General features: G+C 44.0%; 1 protein-coding gene across 7 annotated transcripts in view; it reads right to left on the bottom strand.

The window, feature by feature from the left end:
• Positions 1–20,740, bottom strand: part of LOC118503602 (dnaJ homolog subfamily B member 6) — a 64,465-nt gene that overhangs the window by 42,928 nt on the left and 797 nt on the right. For 3 of the 7 annotated variants that reach the window (XM_036037067.1, XM_036037070.1, XM_036037078.1), the window contains exon 2: positions 13,220–13,412. The exons of 1 other annotated variant lie outside the window; for it this stretch is intronic. The gene's annotated coding sequence lies outside the window, so the exon portion shown is untranslated. Of the gene's footprint in view, positions 1–13,219; positions 13,413–14,734; positions 14,837–15,025; positions 15,091–15,836; positions 16,035–20,740 lie in introns of those variants that run through there. 3 more of the 7 variants (XM_036037068.1, XM_036037079.1, XM_036037069.1) reach the window with 3 other exon arrangements.

Here is a 20,740-nt window from a genome sequence, read left to right as displayed (position 1 = left end):
TCTTCCAGACGATCGCCGTACATATGCCTTCCCCGTTGGGTCGCTGACCGGAAGAAGATCGCGAAGATCCCGAGGAAAAGATTGGACCGAAGCGTAAAGATGAAAGCTCCCGATTTCACTGCTCTCTCGGGTCTCGGGTTAGCCCACTCGGGAAGGGCGTGTGTATGTTTGTCAATTCGATACATTTACCATTCGAGCCTTGACCGAATGGGAGGGTAGGGCCGGCTGCATACGGGAAAACGTATCGAGATGAAGTTTAAACATACAGCATACAGGGGTATACGAGAAACCAATGCTTGCTTGCGGACGTCAACAGCTTATCTGTGCTTTATCCCAATAAACTCTTCACCTCTCGCATGTATCCGCCACGCACAAACAAGAAGAGGAATGGGCTAACTGCAGTGCCTAATTAATTTCCCGGCCTCGTGTCCAATAAACTCTCCCCATCCGTATCCGTATGCCCCTTCCCTACACGGTTGCTTTGGGTGGTGTGATCGAGTGTCGTTAGCTGGAGCGTATTTCTTGTTCCAATATTTACAATCCGACCAAATTGCACCTAAACTACATCGTGCGATGCCTTCCAGCTAATTCACACGTTTGTACGGCGCGAGGTCTTCCTGCCCCGATGTCCAAAAAATGTACGACCTCTAGCAAAGCTCTGGAAAGCACAGATTAGCTTTGTGCCGGTCAGTCTACAACATGGGCAACAGTTATCTCTTCCATTTCTCGCGAAAGGTGATCACGTTAATCGATAATATACGGTTTTATGGTACACCAGCTATAAAACCATTTTTTTCACGGGTCGTCGGATGCAGATTAATTTTTCACAGCTTTACCAATCTACGAGATCTTTCATTTCCCTCCTGTAGTAATGTCATAAATCTGTTTTTCTTTCCTCTCGAACGACGTTCCGTTCCAAGAATTTATACAACTTCAGATACATCAATTTTAAACTTCAAACGAATATTTTAAATTCTCTACCTCCTTTCAATGAGACTTCCAAAATTGTACCCTTTTGGTAAAGGTATTAATCTTTCCCGGGAGTAACCTTTTGCGCAACGTCACGTTCAAAAACGACCATTATGCAACGGCTCGGTTTTATTGCACGTGTTCGCTACACGAACCACGCGATGCGTAGGTCCACCTCTCTCCCGTGTTAGTAGACCGGTCATTATTCTTCTCTTCCTTCATGCAAATGATTGACGACAGAAAGGCGGCAAACTTCTGGCCACCGGTTCGGGTGATGTGCATTCGGACAACAACAACGACCAAAAGCGTCGAGCCACAACGAACAGACGATGTAGGCGAGCTTGAAGTGTCTATTTTAAGGTGACTCCATGGATTCCAAATTTGTGCTAGTGGATTAAATCATCTTCCATTTTTAAAATTTGCAACCGAATTGCAGGGATGTGAGCGATATTCTGCGATCGATGTATATTACATAGCTCCCCTTTTTAAAGCTCACTCTGTGTGCTCCGATTCAAAAATGAGATATTTGGAGTCTTTGCTAGGTCTCTTCGTTGAGCTAGATCATGTTTCTGATAGGGAATCATGTTACAAGCAGTTTCGCAATCGTTAATGTAGGGCTTAATTAACTTTTTGTTGTTGTTGTTTCTATTGAACCCTCACAAAGGAGTATCTTGTTCGAGTGACATAATCCCATCGATAGATGTCTAAGCAGGGCGATACAACGTAATTGAAATGGAGTCTCTAGCCGCCTTCTCTTTTTTCATCGGAACTACCGTTGACGTTGGTGTATTGTTTTGCAGGGAATAAGAACGTAGTACCAGTAGATGCAACTTTTTGGAATCTTATCAAACTTGGTGCAAATAAGAGTTAATAGTTAAAACAAATGTGTGCGCTTTGCCAGTCTCTAACTTCCTGAGAATATCTCCAAGCACAAACTTACGCAGTGAAGACTTCGTCCAGACGAGCAACTCCAACGAATCAACCCTATAAAACACACTGGTGAAACTCTCTTCCGTACGTTAATAAAAACAAACATTAAAGCAGAAACGATACGTCCCTCAAACCGACGGCCACGACGACGAAGAAATCATCCGTAGAAGGCCTCGGAGATCTCAGGCTCACTTTTACGACCACGCCTTGCGACATGTGCATGTGGCTTTTTCTCTTCAAGAGTCGTGGTCTTGATGGTGGCCTCCTCTTTCACCGCCGTTCGAGTGATAGTGACTGACCTGACCGGCCGGCCACGTGATATCTGTACGACGATGGGGAGGGGGTCCGTTGATATGGCACCATAGTTCGGTGAAAGTTTTTGGATGTGCATATGACACAAAAAAAGGAGGAAAGACGCCCAAACGAGGAAACATGTCCGGCGATGGGTAAGAAGGCTTCGTTTTTAGTGTGACCATAACTCCAGTGTCTTGTGTGTACTGTTTACAGTGGACGGATAAAGAAAAAACTCCGAACTGCATTTCTTTACTATCCCGTCAACATATGTCCAGCCCCACTCCGGGAGGGTTTGACCACCCTCGAAGGTGCATCGTTAAGATACCACACGTCTAACCATTCCTGTTCCCCCGCTATAAAGCGTTCTGCTCAGTTACTCACTCTTCTCTCGCAGCAAGCAAATCTTTCCCTGCCGAAGGGCTCAAGAAATAATTGTGTAAACAAACCTGACCCACATCGGAAAGAGACCCCCCGCCTCACCGTTGACATACTACTCCAATTAGACCATTTCACCTGGCGTACGCAGGTGACGCTAAGGAGGATAAGCTGTGTCGAATAAGCCCCCAAAAAGGAAAGAATGAAACGCGCCGACCCTAACTGGAAGATTTATGTGCCTTGCTACACGCACGCTACTGCTACGCTATCGTGTCAACTAGACAGAGACCGCAGACGAAAGGCATAGAACAGAAACGAAAGCATCGACCGGAAAACCGATTCCATCCGCACGATTCTTGGTGTGATACGCGTGTGAAGCGTCTTCTCTATTTCAAACAATCGAGTTAAGATCGGTTGATTAGACCCCATCAGGCCAGACACAACAGGGACATCACATCGGACGTTTGTCCAATCTCCAATTTTAGGAGATAGTGGTGCATAAGCCTGAACACTGGATACCACCTGATAAAAATTTCTCCAACACAAGAAGACAACCTGAGGATAGCCTCAAACACTGCTTAACAACATTTAAAACTGATTTTGAGTCAGTTTAAGCTTCGCAAGAAATTAATTTATAGCTTGTATTTGATTTTCTCGGTTACAGCTACAACAGCAACTAGCTTTGTGGTTCGCTCAAGTTGCGTGAAATAGAAAATTTACCCATTTCCTTGTGGCAACCAGCGTACAGTTTTCTTTCCCTTTTATATCACAAAACATTAATCTTCTAATCACTGAACATTTCTTTTTTTACGGCCGATTTGAATTAGCCGAACGAGATGATGCGGGTTTGTACGCGCGCTTGCGCCGACTTTTCACTGTACACCAAAAGGCAGGCGTGCGGCGAGCCGGCCTCTTTACTGCTTATTTTTGTACTACCTACTACACCACACGCTTTCATTAATCATCGTAAATTGGTGCTTTCTATCTAGCGATTTATCATCGTAACAAAACTACTTCATTGGGGGGAGGGATTGGGGATTATGGTAAAAAAGGAAGCCCGAATAGAGCAATCGAAATTCAATGGCAAATGATCGTGGACATGAAGCAAAACTGCAACAAGCGCAGGCAATCGGAACTGCCAACTGTATCTCTCTGTTGCAGTTTTTTTTTTTTAACTGAACCGGGCGAGTTTCTTAGTTCCAAAATCGCAATAATTGAAGGCTTAATGAAAGCGAGGCTAGTATTTCTTTTTGGCAGCATTTTTTGTCGGAAAAACTCATCTTAAAATCACGATAAAAGCTAGTCAGCTGTTACAAAAATATCGAACCGCCTTCACAACCGCCGGTCATAATAAAATGATAATTCATTCATTCTTGCCGTCCAGCTACCACCACTCACAATATAGTACTGTTCGCTGCCATATGAACCTGTCACAGGGGGTTTGAAAAAAGATACCTACACGTAATAATAATCCACTATTAAGAAGTGATTCAAAGCCCCCGTACTGCCCCGAGCGTGGAGTCGTTGGTGTGACCGACGCGATTAAATTGCGCGCGTCAAAAGCCAGCCCCCGCCCGCCCGACGGACGGCCTCTGGCCTGCTCAATCTGGCGTACTGGCTTTGATGGTCAGGCGGCAGTCTTAAACTGTCCTATGATGCAACGAGGGAGCATGACAGCAAAAAAAAAGCAAGCACAGACTCACACACAAATTGCAACGAGAGTGTCAAGCAGCAAACGGAGTTCATGAAAGCGCCCTCCAAGAAGCGACGAGCAACATGAAGGTGAACGTGGATCGATAAGTTTCTAGAATTAGCGGAAAGATGCTGTATAATTGCTCTGGAGTATGTCTCTACGCCATCAAGGATAACAAACCATGTAACACCTCCGTCTAATGCCCAACATTCAATGTCCATTTTTTCTAGTCCAGTCCAGGACAGAACTTCCTTGCCTTTTGTTGTATACACCACGTTTTCGAGCAGATACTGTATCAATACTCTATCGAGCAGATACCTTGTATCACTCAGAGTTCAGAGGGAATTCTTATGAAGCTGCTAAGTAACAGTAGGCCTAAGTTTAACATCCCTTCCACAAACTCACCAAGTACGATCTGCCATTTTCTTAGTATACACCCCTCGCGAACACCACAAAGCACTATTGCGTTAGGCTTGATCAGAGAACTATACTTCAGTGACGGCAGGCTGGGTTCCATTGCAAACGTTTAGCTACAAACAAACGGTGTGTGTGTGTGCAGTAGCTCAACCGTCCGCTCCCTAATCACAATAATGCGCGGCACCCCCTTTCAGTCCCTTTGTTTGGCTGGGGCGTAAGGCCAACGAGGTGGGAGCTGTAAGCGAATTTATGTTGCGTGAAGTTTTGGTTGTCCGGTAGAGAAGTAGAAAAATGAAACATCCACTCCAGTACCGCCGCCACCGCCGCCACATAATGACACGGATTCTTCAAGGGAGCTCAATATTTGTGGTGCCTGTGCCACCAGATTGTACACAGAAGGCGCACGCGATTACTATTACCACACGAGAGCTGAAGCCTACTAATCGCTATTCGGTTTTTCATCGGACCACCAAATAATAATAGACTGCATTATGAAAACTCGTCGAACTTTTCAACCTACACCGCGCGATATGGAAATGCAACGCATGGATGAGTGGAACCTTCAGAAAAATTGTGGTTTTCGGCAGCTTGTTAAAGCCTGGTCCATTTATTTAGGCTGGTTGCCGTTTGGCAATTATTTTCTTATGTCCTCCCAATACTTAGCTATTCATCTATCTTCAACGTAAACGGACATGCTAGTATTCAAACACACAAAGGGATTTAGGATCTGTCGCATCCTCCAAATGCCCCATTAAAAGTTTCGCGAACTTGTTATATTCTAACCCTAAAAAAACCCTATTACAGCATCATCTATTGTAAACAATTTCATTTCAACCGCCCTCTCATTAAACTGCCATAAAGCACCGCGCTTTATCCTTTACATCACCCATCATCCTGCTTCTTCGACCAGTGTTGTAAGCGAAAAAAAGGGGTTCAATAGGCTCTCTTAAGACACCTTGGAGATGAAGTTTTACGAAACCTCTTCAGGGACCTTCCTTCGCCCTATTGCCTTGTTAACGGCTGGTTAGCCTCCTCAGCTATTTCTTTCTTTCTCTAATCAAAAGGAGTTAAAGACAGCCTCAGTTTTGCGCTTGAAACTGTGGACCAAATTGTCAGGTTAAGCCGCTGTGGAGCGCTTTTTTCGACCGCAAACTTTCGATGATTGAGCTTGATTGAGGTTATGAACCGTAGCGCTTCTGTATTATGTAAAAGGCTTTAACTTGTACACTAGTACGTTCTTCTATACTTATTTGTGTCTCTGTTGAGGCGACATCCCTGAAAGTTCGTTTGTGCATAAAGCTGACACGGATACCCCGAAGGCTGCATATGATGCCCAATAAAGCCCCGCACGGACGGTGTGTCTTCCTATCCTTGACAATGAACGCTACAACATGCCAGAAAGCTCGTTCGCAATGAGTAACACACCTCATCAATAGTGAAGGTAGAAACAGCCCAGTACGAGGTATAAATAAAACACATCATTCCCTTGCCTGCCAATGACATGCTCGATTTTCCACCCATTAAGCAGACGGCAACCCGATTAAACAATGGCAGCAGGAAAAAAGTGAACCAAGCACCACCCCCTTTACGCCATTACCACACACACACTTGTCAACGGCACACTCTTTTCCTCCCAATTTTTCCACCCAACCAGAAGAGGTGATGGTTGCCAAGGCAAATGGGAGGACCGAGTGAGTAGCGCTCCCGATGTGCAGAAGAAGTACACAATGTTTTTCCAATCAATTCTCCCGTCGCCTGTCCAGAGCACAAAAAAAACGGTGGTGAAGTAGTAGAGGCGAGCAGAGTGTTGGCAAAAATACAAAACAGAAACATCGGCTCCACCTGCGCCACCATCGACAGGTGTGAGACATGGGGGAGGGATGACGACAGGAAAACACCAACAATGGCTGGGTAAAATGGGTAAACTTTTAACTGACAAACTGACAGTCGACGATTTGGAGGTTATGTACACACGCAATACGCGAACCCCAAAACAAAAACGTGAGAGAGTTTGTGATGCTCGTTTTCGATGGGTTTTTTTTTTTGTCGATTTTCGCTAACCAAATGCAATATGGATATTTAAGGGGGGGATGGGGGTCAGCTCAGGAAACCGGGTGTCAGTCATGTTTCAGTACACACAGACACACTTCCCATCGTGCTCAATTTCAATCGATATACCTGTGCTCTGTTCCGGTCAAGTGTATTCAACCTTCACGCGGATCAGTAGTGTGTGCTTTTCATGTTGATGCCTTCTTCTGCTTACACAGCGGCCAGCCAGCACTATTTTCATTTTGGCAACTAGGAAGAGTGGATGACAAGTCCGCACTATAGAGGGAGCATCAAAATGTGCGCGCCTTTATTTTTAGAACTAAAACAGCAATCATCATACTTGCTTTGAAACAAAACAACAAAACGAAGACAGACTCGCCACATTTAAGTTTTTCATTTCTTCTTTGCTGAAGGTGGTGCTGCAGCCGTTACGAAAAGACGTATCGGCGACATTCAAACATCACACCAACCAGCCAAAGTTAAATTTTGCCCCATCTTTCTCCACAAACATTATTATAACACAATTTCTCAAGAAATCGCTACCATAAACGAACGGCGGCGCGAGGAAAAACTGTGAAAAATTTGTGTATTTGGATTTTCTTCCACTAACATCCAAACATTCTGCGGGGGATTTTTCGTTTCTGGTACTTTCTTCCTTGTTTTCTTGGTCGGTCGCAGCACCCGCACCCGGAGGAGGTTTGATCAATATTTGCTTCCGGGAGTCATTACGATTTTTATTCGCCATGGTCACCACCATAGCCACCCTGTTCCCGTAGAAACATCGAACAACGAGAAAGAGAGAAAGAGAGAGAGAGAGCAAATGTGGAAAATAAAAAATTTAAACCGAAAAAATGTATTCTCCAGCTGCTTCTATTTCTAGACGGTTGCCACCATGTTTTAAGCAATATCCGGTGCATTATTAGCAGCCTTGTGCGATGGAGGAGTGTGCGATGCAACACAGAACCCCTATTTTGGTAGGAAAAGAACACCTGGACACGCGATTAAACATGCTTTTGTTCAAGGGTTGCAGTTTTTCCACGCGGTAACTCCTTCCGGACAACGATATCCCTGGCAGGCACCAGTAAAACCTTCAGGATCAGGATTCTCTCCCAAGTATTTACAGTGCTAGACACAATAGTGAGACCGTGTTGAAATATTCGTGTGAAGAGAAAAAAAATTGAAGAATACCTGTTTACGTACCACATATTAAAATTAAACTTAGTCTCATGTGACTCTAATTAAATCGAACTCAAGAAAACCGGATAAAGTAGACCAAGCTTCCCTGATGTCTGTAGTCACTTTCCAAAGTATCATTACCGATTTGGAACAAATATTGGTTACAAATTCTTTGTACACCAAAAACAAATCGATATTAAGCTCCCAATGCTTGCTTTTTCCCACACTGTGCTCTACTGTTCCGAAGTGGACGTCCTTTCGTTGCTGCCGACATTTTAACGGGCCCGATAAGCTATAAAGCTTAAAACTAACGTACGCCCTAAAAACCCTGAGAACTGGAAACAATCCGGAAGGAGGTTCTATCTAATCAAGCGGAAATATTTATGCTGTATAATTTATGAGCTTAACTGCCGGTCTGCTACCCTCCCATATTCTACCGATATTCATTGCCCTACTTTGGAATGGCCATGTGCCGTCATGAAAGGCTCTCACGTGTATTACAACTTTCCGATTAACATCAACAGCTCGATTTTGTGTGATCGAAGCACCCTTCATGGGGTGGAATCGTTGGAAAACTCAAAGAGATCATAAAGTATAACGCATTCCTACATTTACTCCATCATGCCACACCCTTTTTAGTAATTGGAACTTATAATTTGTTTTGTTCTTTCAAATTTCAAACAACTTGAACTGCCTTCTCTCTGGATGTCCTTTCCCAATAACGGGAGCAGCAACAAAAGCTAGTCAAGTGTAACAATTATGTCGAACTTTCAGAACTACCCAAGCCCGTGCGAAAAAAAAAAACCCCTTCGGTTCTACTCGCTGCAAGTTGTACAACTGACGTCCAATGGTCCGGAATAGTAATTGACCGTTACACAGTCACGTCAACTTTGCACATAAAACTTGTTGAGTGATTTCTTGCCCAACACACACGGCGCTACCTGATTCCATCTCACCAACGGCTCACCCACAGCACTGAAGAGACGCACTCAACCACCGCAATTAACAGGGGGGACAGCTAAAGGGGTGCAAAAAACCCCTCACCCCCCGTATCCGTTAAAGAATCGAACCGAACACACGGACAAGCTGACTCAAAAGTCGAAAAAAATCGAAAGTTAAGGTCACTAGGCACCGGCAAACCGGTTTCCTTCAAACTTTGGTCTTTTTCGCTACGGCTCGATCGCAACCAAAGTCACAGACAAGAAGTCAATGAACACACACGCGGGCGCACGTTAGGCTTGAGAAACTTTGTGCGGATAATGTGGACGAGACCGTAGCCGAGCGACTTCTAACTTTTCGAAGCGTTGAAACGGGCCTATCTATTCAAATTTTGGGGCAAACAGCTGCAATCATGTTGACGAGGAAGGTTACAAGAAGCTTCGGCCATCTTGTTAGGTAAGCAGGTCTGGCAAAAGAAACTTAAACGATTATGTCCATTAACAGTCGGCAATAATCTAAGGCTTACTGGAGCACTAAATGAGTTTGATCGATGAATATCCACGATAAAGCAGAACATCTGGTAATTATAAGACATTAATTGGATTCTTTTCTATTCGAAGTTAAATCTCATCTGGAGGATTTGCTTTGGGTCACCTAACTACTGATCGATTTACCTGTAGGGTTTGCTCTCCAATAATTGCAAACTTCCATCCGGGCACGAAACAATGGTCACTTTAGAGACACACGCTCCACTATCTCCAATAAATCTGCCCCCAACATCGGCGCAACGGAAAGCGGAGCTGGAGAGTTGGAAAATGGCATTCCAATCGAAATCAATCAACCGAACACCACCCAATCGCCAATCGGTAGGGCCAGGCACCAAAACAACAGAACGAACCCCGGACGTCACAATCATTTTACGCTTCATTAGCCGCGTCGTGTGGCAATTTCGCGATTTGCTAATGCCGGGGCAAGATATTTGCACGCGAACAAAAAAAAGCAGAGGGAACGCGTACCGAGTAGAGTGCGAGGCGTACGACGGACTGAGGTCATCGAAATAGATTTGCCATTTCGAGGTTTACAACCGGACCCGCTGCCCTAACCGTACGCAGTCGTCCGTTAACGTCCTTTCACTTCTGGTTCTGGATGAATGGGAAGTGACCCACCCCTAAGCACGTGGAGGAGAGCATCCTCAGATCTAGGTCCGTGGCCGCGTGGTGCTTGGCAAAATTGGCGGTAATTTTAGCGGATGAGAATTGATTGAATTTGTCCGGAATTGATTGAGGAACTCTGGCGGGTTCGTCCATTCCAAGAAATTCGCCATCTTTCGTATCTTCAGCTGCTTGGAGGATGATCCTATGGAGATGGATTCCCGGGCAGAAAAGGGCTTTCCAATCGGAACTTTGGGCTCCAGACTCAAATGGCAACCCTGAATCAACACACGAGAGCTAATTGAACACAAGGGGTTTTGTAGCAGTTGTCGGCGAAATCTAATTTCTCGTAGAACCAGTTCCTGTTATACTCACATTAAGCTTTAAGCTCCCCCAACGGCTCAAAAACTCAAACCGGGCCAGTAATCAAGCGTGTTGGCGGGTGCACCACAAGCAGTAGGAGGATCGGAACAGTGTGACCCAGAGCAGACGCTTCCTCACTACACCGACATCAGAGTAAAACCGGTCGGAAGGTTCTCCTTTTACATAACAATCGTTTATGCCTTTTTAGAGACACTGCCAACTTCCACAACCCGTTGGCCACGGATTCTAACCGCACGGGTGGGATGAAGCGTTGTTATTCGGGGACGCGACCGTGCGCCGTAATGTCGTAGGTTTTTTTTTCTCTCCTCAAGCCTAAGGAGAAACACTCGAGAGAAACGAACCAATGAAGCCCAGGGGGGGTTCTATCGAACATCTCTCGGCACGATCTCGATGGAAGAATGGACGAAAAACTTGGAGGATTTTTTAAGACATACCGAGACACATCTTCTTATTATCTCCGCTATGAACGCTTCTTCTGCTTCAACTAGAATCGATCAGAAAAGGAGAAAATGAAACCGTACAAAAATGGCTCAAAAAACACTGCGAGTTTCTACGGCCAGAGTCGTCTTCCAAAACTACACATACATCAAAAAGCTTAGGAACGTGATTGTTCGACACATTCCGGTTTGTCAACTCTTCGCTCCAAAAGATGGTCAGTTTTTATTCTGTGATGGGCTTCTCGCCTAGTGTTCAGAGCATGCCGACGTCCGGCAAGTATTTAACATTCTTTGCACAGGATATTTCAACCGCCACTGAACATCAGATATTAAGAATGAGACTGGTATAGATATCTAGAGGAATAGTAAAATGCAAGATGTTCTTGATATCATACAGAGTTTAAAATTTCCGTAGTTAAAAACTCTTTCAAACTTCAATTATGTTGAAGGGTGTGTCCTTGCGTCAAAAGTGCTCTTGGATCTTTACATAACGCTTCTCAGAAGGAAAACAAAACCCTCTTCCAATATTTCTAAACCAAAACATCATCCAAAATGTTTGACCCAGAAAAAAAGGAAATTGTATGTTGATTGGAAACAAAACGGAAACGATTGAATGATTTACCCACCTTCCAAGAATTGATCTTACTTCTTACGCTTCTTCTGCGAACTAATCCGACCGAAACAGATGGTACATCATTTTCAGCTGTTCATCCTCTTCACGAATTACTCAAACACATGCAACACATTTGTAAATTGCAAACCCCAACACGATATAGAGACTGATCGAAACTAAAGACTACATGGAGAGAGAGAGAGATAAAGGAAGACTGGTAAAAAAAATGCAGTTTCATTGGCTTGCAAACGATTTGACGACACCATTTAGCCCGCCGTAAAACCGTGAAACACTCATTTATATTAGCACCGTATCAGTGTCAAATTACTTTTCTGCAGACACACCAACAGACGCGCTCTCATGGGCGACACGACGGACGCAACTGGTATTGCTTGGAAAATGGACGGGGTATGAACGTCTTGCCGGGTGTGTCTCATTGGACTTTGCTGTTGTGGTTTCAACAGGAATTCCAATCGAATCAGTTCATCTCTTCACAAAACCCCTGTTAAGAGCAGCAACGCAAGAAGAAATATCTGGTATGAATTATGATCATTATTTCACTCCGTTTTTGCATGCCGCACGACACTTCCTCCTAGGTGAGGGAATCTCGTCACAATCGGTGTTGAAGCTTCGTAACAAAACGTCTCTGTTGTCGTTCGATGCATCACCAATCGATCAGACTCGTAGCAAGTTAGGTTCCCTCTACACGTTCTTTAAACGGGCTGGAATCTATAAGCCTGCGGAAGATTCTTGAAGGTTCTGGACGAGTCATTTGAACTTCACGGCAGTGTGCCAATGACGACGGTTTTTTGTTTTATTTTTGTTGGTTATGTAGCAGGCACAGAGGACGAAGCAGCATGTGAAACAGTGATGGATATGCAAACTCAAGCCACATTGCCAACAGGCCTCTCCGTAAAGCCAGTACCAGGCGGTGGCCACCGATCGATAAAATACTATTTCGGGGGAAGCATTTGCTCGTATGGCGATGTTGCGAAGAATGTACAATATTGTTGTGCATCGGCATCGGCATTGATTCTGCTTTTATTTCCTCATCGCTTATTTTACAGTATGGATAATTTGTATGGTGAGTCGTAGCAGTACCGCAATATATAAAATAAATTTTATCTACTTGACTCATTAAATTCCTTCGCAGAAACTGATTTTATATGTAAAAAAATATATACAAGAAGAATCATTTAAACACTTCATAAAATTCTAAATGTTCTAGTGCCATATAAAGGAAGGCTGGATAGTTTATTTGCAATATATTTCATTTCCAGCATGTGTGGCACATTCAACCACAGGCACACCGACACAATCTGCCCCCGGACGCCCACTCCGCGGCTGCACCGCATAAATGGCCATTGCTCATGAAACCACCCCCAACAGCAATAATAAGCAAGGCAGAAGGGGAGAAGAAACTGCTGAGGCTGTCGTCTTGGCTGCTGTCAGCAAAACTGAAATTTCAACAACAAGCAGCACGAAGCAAACGTAACGAAAAATACAGGGCAAAAATGTGTAAAAGGCAAAGAATGGAGCCATTAAAGGGGTTTACGTCTTCTTCTGCACCACGTACGGAGCGGAGGCTTGGTGGTATATATGCTTCAGGGGAAGATGGTTTTCAAACTACAAAAGGATAGCGCATGAATATTTAAATGAGATCTTCTACTTCTTGGAGAGCATTTTTCCATTTTTTTCTGTTTTAAAATCTTTAGCATCTAAAACATAAATCAATATTTTCCTCCTACTGTTAATCTTCTACCTTAAGGAAAAAATACTTAATTTTACTTACTGGCTTTGTGATGACGATTATCGTGCACCGAGAAGATCTCCTCCCAGGACTGACTTAGTGCTCCAGATATGAGAAGAATCTCCACCTTTAATTAACACCTTTTAGGTACACCACACCATATATTAACCACAAATCAAACACCCTTTTTCAAAAGCACGATTCTCTATGCACCACCTCCTGTTAACGAATCGCACTGTAAAATATATAGAAAAAAACACTGAATTAAACAAACGCTCGGTAAAAATTCGAATAAAACTTCAGCCTCAACCGTTTTAAAATATTCTTTTAGTAATATTTTTGGTACATTTTTTATCTTCCGATAAGAAGGCCGCATTTCCGCACAACTTTTTTTGAGAAAGAATAAGGTCAATCACTCACACAAACACTCACAAAATTCCCATCCCAACCCCATTCTGCTAATCGAAGTAGCAAAACCTTTTGATAAAATGTTGCTATCTCAACACGAACAACACGACCGAAAACGTGTCCGTTTTTCCACGCTCACAACGCTCTGCTCGGGCATCAGTCTTCCTGGCAAAATATTTTTCATTCCCTCCAGCAGTACAACACGTCGGATACTACTTGGGCGGATTTTCCTTTGGCACACACAGACACAGGGAACGAACTTTTCCATAGGGAAGCGGAAGCTTTCTAGGATTGAATTATTTGTGCTATTATTTTACTCCCGGTTTTCCACCTTTTTTGTCTATGTGTGTGTGTGTGTACATCTCTCCTGCTCCAATGCTCAACTAAAGGTATATTCTCTCGCCCTTTTAACTCTCACAGGAACCGTTTTGCTGTGTGTTGACCTCATGAGAAAAAGTGAGATGATGATGAGGATTGCCACGGTTCATGACATCGGCAGGAACAGCCGAACTTCCTGGAACAGGATGCCGGCCGGAGGATGAGACATGATGCTCTCCCGCCCCTCCTTCCACACACAGCAGGTGAGTTTTCCAACAGCTTTAAGGGACATTTAAAACACTTGAACAGAGAGAATGCAAGGATTTTCCACTGTTTCGCTGTTTAATAGCTTTTCCACACCGCCAGTAATGGAAAGTGATGCAATAGGTGGATGAAGCCGTAATTTTTGTTCTACATTCCCACTTACACGAACAGTGGCTTCCAGAGTGGTCCTTACACAGCTCGCAATGTATGCAATCGCAACACGCCCTACGCAAGGACGAAGCTTCAACCTTTCGCATGACAGATTGAGAGCAAGAGCAAGAGAGAGTGAGAGTGAGAACGTGCGAAAGGGAGCAAACCACCAACAACAACAAAAACACACATCCCTTCATAAGATAACATACACCGTGCTGCCGTCACTTTATCTAATCTCGAACCGTTCTTTCCAATGTCGATAAAACAAACGATCGCCAGAGAACACACGTAACAGCGCTTGATACACCTTCGAGTGCCTCAGCACAGTTGCAACACCACGGATGGCAGAGATAGCAACGGAGCGACCGACAAACCGACCACCCTACCCAGCGCAAAACCCTCCGAGTTACACACCTACGCGGCCGGATCGGTTCGCCCAAAGCACCCAACCAACACACAATAAACATACGGGCGTACGTTTACCGCGGCAGGAAGTTTTCAGACAACTGAGCAGCAATGCGAGAACGCGAAAAGACGCGCGCGGTTTCACGCAAAAGGTTCCCAACGCACACAGAGACACGCGAGCTCGTTAGCCTTCTCCTATCTCTCTCTCTCTCTCCCTTCACTTTCGCGAATTTGTGTTCCGTTCTCTTGTGAACAGCAGGCCTGTTCCTGCACCAACACTGTCACTTTCGTCCCGGTCACCTGGGTGTGCGAATCCTTTGGCCAATATCTCTTCTTCACAAGCAGGATATCCGGAAGAAGCTCCTTATGCGAATCCTCCGTACCCGCGAAAGTGCCTCGGAGACAGTGAAGGAGATTGAGAATGTTGTACCCATCCCCTACAAAAGCTGGTGAGCGAAAATCCTGCCCGACGAAGGGACGCATGCGCCATATTTCAGAGCTTGGTTGGCAACGCGTTGTTTCTCGCGAATACACCACACCGCGCGCTTTGAAAACGGGGGTGTTCTCGTGTCCCGAATGGAGAAACAATCTCAACCGGTACAACGACACTGCTGTGTAAAATGTACTGCTTCCGTTTCCTGTTTCGAAGAAGGATCGTTGCTGGCGTCCCGCAGGAAACGCAGCTTTTTGTGCTTTCGAGTAACATTTGTTTAACATTTCATTATCGTCATGAGCCCGTTCTACTCCTAAATGTCACCACACTGATGGAGACGAAGGCTCCGATGTCACATCAGCAGCAAAAACGGGTACCCCCACATAAGAAACTAAGTAACGATTATTAGAACATATCACTTGCACTCGCACATATGTCTATACGCGCACGAATGGCTGAGGTTCCGTACACACACTACACAACCACCACGCGGGGAAGAACCTTGCTGGCACTCATAGCCATAATACTGTCAAAATCAGCTGATACACAAGACACACAAGAAAAATAACAAACAACAGCGTTGAAAAACTTGAGCTGCCTTAAACCCCTTAAAACCGTTCTTCTTGATAACTCTTATCAAAAAATCGCACAAAACCAAGAACTAGCACGGAAACCTACCCGTTGATAGTGGAAGTAACAAGCACCGCCAGAGCACGATCGAGCGCACGCACTCAACCGCACATCAACGTGATATGCCCCGTGAAACCCCAAACGATTCTACGACACGTAATGGTACGCCGTACCATACACCGAGAGCCCGACACGACTCGTCCGACAACACAGTACCGCGCGGTTCAGACAACCGAGTTCAACTGAGCCGCCGTCACACAACCACACGACGATCGCGAACGATCCTCCGCACTCATGTTGCACAATATCATCATGCTCTCGCCACAACACGCTCACATACCCGCAGAGCGTGAGCCGTCCGTATACAGCAGGGGGAGCAAAAACGCACACTTTCGCCCTCCACCGAGACTCACGCGGCCCAAGCCATGAGCATGGGCCATGTACAAAGGAACCGCGCGCGCACACACCAAGAAGGAGAAGGAACTGTCTGGTGGGGGGGCAGTGGGAATGAGGAAGCACATGAGGAAGGGCGACGCGGATCATTTTAATGCCCGCGATCCCAAAAAACGATCAAGCCAAGAATCGGGAATCCAGGTAAACAAGCTGTGTAGTGGAGCCAGCAGCCAGATCTCTCACGCGCCTCACTGTGTAACTCACTTGCGCGGGAGATTTTTTTTCCATGGGGTGGGATTGTTACAGCCGGGAAGCAACTGTTCCACACGGTGTGCCTATACTTACACTATGAAAACGCTACTGCCAACAGTGGAAACGTGTGTTCGTTCGTTGACACGCATCGGCAGCCCCACGTTGGGGCCACGGCTGCATGAAGAAAGGGTTGTTGTTCAGGCGCAGTCAGTGTGTGCCTGATGAGAGTGTATGCGTCAAGGGTGAAATTCTAACGCATCGAATATGATCTGTAATTCTGATATTTGTTCAGCTACAAACATTTGCCGATTTTATGGAGGTTGATAAAATTTGATTAAAACCAAAATTATGATCGATTCTACATAATTGACATTGAAACACCGCAAGGCAAGATACACGAATGATCATACTCCTCCTAGAAAAGTTGTCCACATTAATAAAGCAATGTTAGAGTATGTTCAATTTATGAGTACAGGAAACGAATCGGGTGATATGCTCAAATTGCGTCAATTTTCTTCATGAAAAGGACATCGATGCTTAAATGGAGTGAGTTGAGCAGATATATGATTTGTGTTTTTTTTTATTTATGTAAAAATAATAACAATTGTTATTTATGTAAAATTAGTTTGATAACAATTAGGTTAAATGATTCAATTAAGCTCAAACTTCAATTTTCATGCGGTGCAACACTGTACCGGTAGGTAAACCCAATTTCAATGTATTCATTTAACTAACAACGACACGGAAAAAAATCGCAAACAAATGCGTCTAATCACATAAATTGGATCGAAAACGATTCGTGTTTCTAAATTGGAGGCAAGCAATTTTTCATTCACCACCGCACAAAGTCACCGAAAGCGCTCTAAAGAAACCAAATGTGTGTGTGTGGGGTCGTGACCATCAAAAGTAAAAAAAAAGACCCATGGAGAACTAATAATGCTCACATCATTCGTTGAGCACATAAAATATCAAAAAGTGAACGACATTCGGAGGCATGAAAAACCCACAACCGATTTGTGTACGTTAAATAATAGTGCCACTTCAAAATCTAATGTATTAAGATAAGCAGAATGTGTGGACTAGTAGAAAGTATTCGCAATTATTTTAACGCAAAAAAGAACGGATCAAAGTAGAGACGTAGGCACAGGGGGGTTAGCGCATCATTTAGCGAACTTTAATGGTTGGCAACACATTAGACACCAAGCGGGAAGATTCTCCTTTTGAATGCTACCGCGTCCAGCTTCACTGTAAGGTGATAATTAAGGAAGGAGGAAGATGCTGAATCGAGACCTGAAGGTGCTGTTACACACTACATACTAATTAGAGCCATTCTTTTCTAAACTCCAGTTTTTTTGTATCATTTGATTAACGTACATAGCATGTTTACGGATAAAAGGTTAACCCCTGTTTTTGCTATGGACATGGTAGCGAATCTATCAAAAGCACCATGTTATTAATCTAAGAATTTGGAACAATGGAAAGCTCCAAAAGTTGGCGAATAAAAAATAACCAAATCGCCAATCATTTTCTTTTTTCCAATTTGGAATTCCAAATCGAAGTTTGTAGCGCAAGAAAACTCGTTTTTTTGAAGACACTGACCTGTCTCTGTCTGTCTGTCCGTCTTAACAGATTCGCGCTTAATCAAGATTTATACCGGAATGTGGAATGTTTGCATACCATAATTAGTCGCTTATTTAATCCTATCAGCTTGAAGTATTTGTATCCAATATCCGAACCCATACCAAATTCGGGACTCATTTTCTAGAGAATCGCATAAAGTTAGGTATAGTACAGTCAGTCTTCTAGTGAGCGGCAAGCTTAAATGATAGCCATTCTGTTCATCAACCAACAGTATTTAACCTTCGTTTTCATACGCTCTATACCGCAGGATGATCATTTCTGAAGCGATTCAAGCGCCAAAATATCGTATGCAATTATATCGACAATATATCCAACAATAATTCTGGTGGTTTATGGCTTTACGGTTAAAGGATACTGCATCATAGACCTCTCTAGTTGGATTACGCCTTTCAGCTTACTTAGCTGTCTGGCAAGGCTACTCATGACCAGTAAAGGATTTCGAGCCACAAATTAAGTTTGAATCATTGTAACGATATTCCCTGGATTAGCTAACCCGCTTAATTGTACATTTCTGTGCATGCATTTTAAAGGCGACAAAGAATCAGTTAGCTTCTCGCATATCCAACATCATCAAATGGACGCACTGACTGAACCGCCGGGTCGCTCGCTTAACAGCCAACAGCTACATAATAAAAGAAAATGCCTTAAGCTATACCGTGGCTACGTGATGGAACTGTTGATTTTTATGTACTTCCCGTGCCCGATGCATTTGTGGGATGTCGGGTATGCCACACTAACTAAACAGTACATCAAATAACGCCCATACAAACACATTCAGGTGAAAAGATATACAAATTGAACGCAAAACGAGTTCTAACGCACCGGAGACCCTCAACATAATGCGTGTACGCCTTCGGAATACAACTCATCCGGATCCGCGCGTTTGTGGAGAGTTCCTCTGTGGGTGTGTTTTGTTTGCTTCCAATGAATCCAAATTCCAGATTCAAAACCGTTTGACAAATTCTCCTGGAAACCCGATCGTACTACACCTGCGCCGGGGAGAAACATCCAATAATTTGTAACAAATCAAGAGCACTTTTTTTGTCCTCTTTCCAGTCGCTGGCTCACACCTTAATGATCATCGTAATGAACGACGATGGTCTGTTGTTTCGATTCATGGAGCGAGCCAACTTTTGAGGGGAGAGACGTTGATGATGATCGGGATGACGGGAATGCACGGCATGTTTGGTATTTTAATGATCCGAGGCTTTAATCGGGAATCGAGCAGCGTGTGCAGTGAAGCTTCCTGTCCGACGGTGCAGAAGTGGCTACATGCTTAGACTTCGAGATCGCTATTCCCCGCTGTTCCAGACCATTACGATTCAAACGCAGCAAACGCACCGAGAATCCCAAATAAGACTTTCTCTACTAGATTTAGAGACAATCTGTTCAACTTTGTAAAAAAAAAGTCATTTGTTTTCATTCCAGTAGAAGCATTCCGTTACATGAGGGTACATTCAATGATACAAGTTTTACTAAAACAGTTAATTAAAGACTATTTAAAAATTACCTAAATAAAGCTTATATCTAAATATATAAAATTTCCTAAACTTGACTGCAACAACTACAAGGAACAAGGAAATCCTGGTATACGCTGAAGACATAGACATAATTGGTGTCCTCCTATCCAAGATTTACGCAGGGAGATCACATCTTCGAAGATGCCCGAATCTACATCCATCGTTGATCAAATGTCGGCACCGACACCAACACAGTTGTTGACATACGCGCAATGTTGCTGACTGGCAACCGGACATGCTGCAGTCTGCAGAATCTTATTCACCTATATCACATGGACAGTACCAATATACGTCTTTGAGACTTGGACTTCGCCAAAACTGGCAAAAGCCTCTTGCCCTAATTTCGACAGGCAACAGACTGTGGTCATGCATGACCACTATGTTTAGGCCATAAGATGAATTATGATGAAGTAATGTCGCTTCTCGAGGAACATCTTCAGCATACGAAGACCGCAAAGCGACGATAATGCCGGATGAGTAAAAATCATCCTATACTGAGCAAAAGAGAAACTTCATCATTATCATTTTCCCCGCGACATATGTACTTTGTCTTTAGGTTAATGCACAAATTAGGCATCTGAAAACACACAACGAAGAGCGGAAAAAATGCACGCATGACAAGAGGAAGACACTTTCATTGCGACGATTTTGCTGTCGACAACGACATCGAACGTTCGGGGAAGCATCCAAGCAAAGCTTACCATTAGCCCCCGAAAATGAGGCTAGCTAATGTTGTCGCACCGGGCGAAAGTGAAAATACTCTTCCGTTCTTTTAATTTGTCCCTTCTGTGGTGATGGCCTTCGCAGCTTAATTTCTTCGGAAAATGCCCAACCTTCGGTAAACATTGACATTGGTCTCAGGTCCACGGGAGAGAAGAGAAAATCTGCTTCCGGGTTTGTAATGTTCACGCTAATCTGTACCAACAAGCACCAATGCATGGTAACATTACTCTATTAATTAAAAAGTGATTTAATTCCAACACATGCATGGCATGGTTTTTGTTTTTCTGCCTCAATCAAATCCATCATCAAACCAGCATGAATCTGCGCAATACCATTTCCGTGTGGTGCAAATAAAATATCACGGGGTACAAGGATTCAGGAACACTGCAATGGTTAGTAGGCCATGCTTCTAGACTCAGCGGG

Source organism: Anopheles stephensi, chromosome 2, assembly GCF_013141755.1.
Source record: "Anopheles stephensi strain Indian chromosome 2, UCI_ANSTEP_V1.0, whole genome shotgun sequence".
NCBI classification, from domain to species: Eukaryota; Metazoa; Arthropoda; class Insecta; order Diptera; family Culicidae; genus Anopheles; species Anopheles stephensi.
This window is presented reverse-complemented; position numbering and strand designations above follow the sequence as displayed.